The sequence below is a fragment of the Photinus pyralis genome, unplaced genomic scaffold (assembly GCF_008802855.1).
Source record: "Photinus pyralis isolate 1611_PpyrPB1 unplaced genomic scaffold, Ppyr1.3 Ppyr1.4_LG1, whole genome shotgun sequence".
NCBI lineage: Eukaryota > Metazoa > Arthropoda > Insecta > Coleoptera > Lampyridae > Photinus > Photinus pyralis.
Genome location: NW_022170249.1, coordinates 58592630 through 58593580, shown reverse-complemented (window position 1 = coordinate 58593580; position 951 = coordinate 58592630).

The following is a 951-nucleotide window of genomic DNA, read 5'->3' as shown; positions in this document are numbered from 1 at the left end:
ATATATGCATGGGCGATTCTCTACCGCCTTAATAAAATTTATAGTAAACAGAGGATCTTCATTATTATTAGTCATTTTTATTGAATAATGTTTTTATTAATTTTCTCACACAGAATTTCTTGTTCGAACACTATATATTCACACAGACTTACTCGTTCCAACGCGCAACAATAACTGCAAAAAGACACGCATAGGATACCGCATGCAGTTTATGTCGTGAGACATGTGCATCCGCTGCACTGGTCTGAGATAGTTTTAACGACATGCACGTGTTTTAAATGGTTTCAAGCTGCGCAAGTCTATGCGCGGTATTTACATCGTGTTGTATGTTGCATGCTGCATGTTTGATGCATCCTTGGTGTGCGACCGGCCTAACACGCACATACGTGTTTGTCGTGATGTTCGATCGTGTTTCCAGCTTTAGGCAGGGCGAACGTTGAGACGCAGTGTGACGTGTGGTGACGCAGGGTGAAGTGACGCGCATGGGCGAAGTGAACTGCCTGCGCGTGTACGTGCGAACAATGAAACGCAGTACACGCAGTGTCTGGTCACGCAATTCTATGATGTATACATTGTGTAATTTGTCAACGTTCGCCCTGCCTAATGGTAGACAGCAACACATTTTCCGTGACATTTTCGATTGCGACTAAAACTTCCCACCGAAAATTCAAAAATTGTACATTACCAAGAAGAAATGACTTGGCGCGTGTGTAGGGTGAAAGTTACTTTCAGTTACCTAAGGCATGGCAGTTCACTTGACAGTTGTGGTGCTTGCTAGAACTGATAATGTAGGGCGGGTTTAAGTAGATTTCATTAAACTCTTTCTAATTAACTTTGTTGCAGTACTTACCGAAGCAGTTTCTAGGAATTCTTAGAAGAATTCATAGCCATGTACCTATTCGAAATGTAGATAACAACAAAATTCATCTTGATAACATAATATGGCATTAA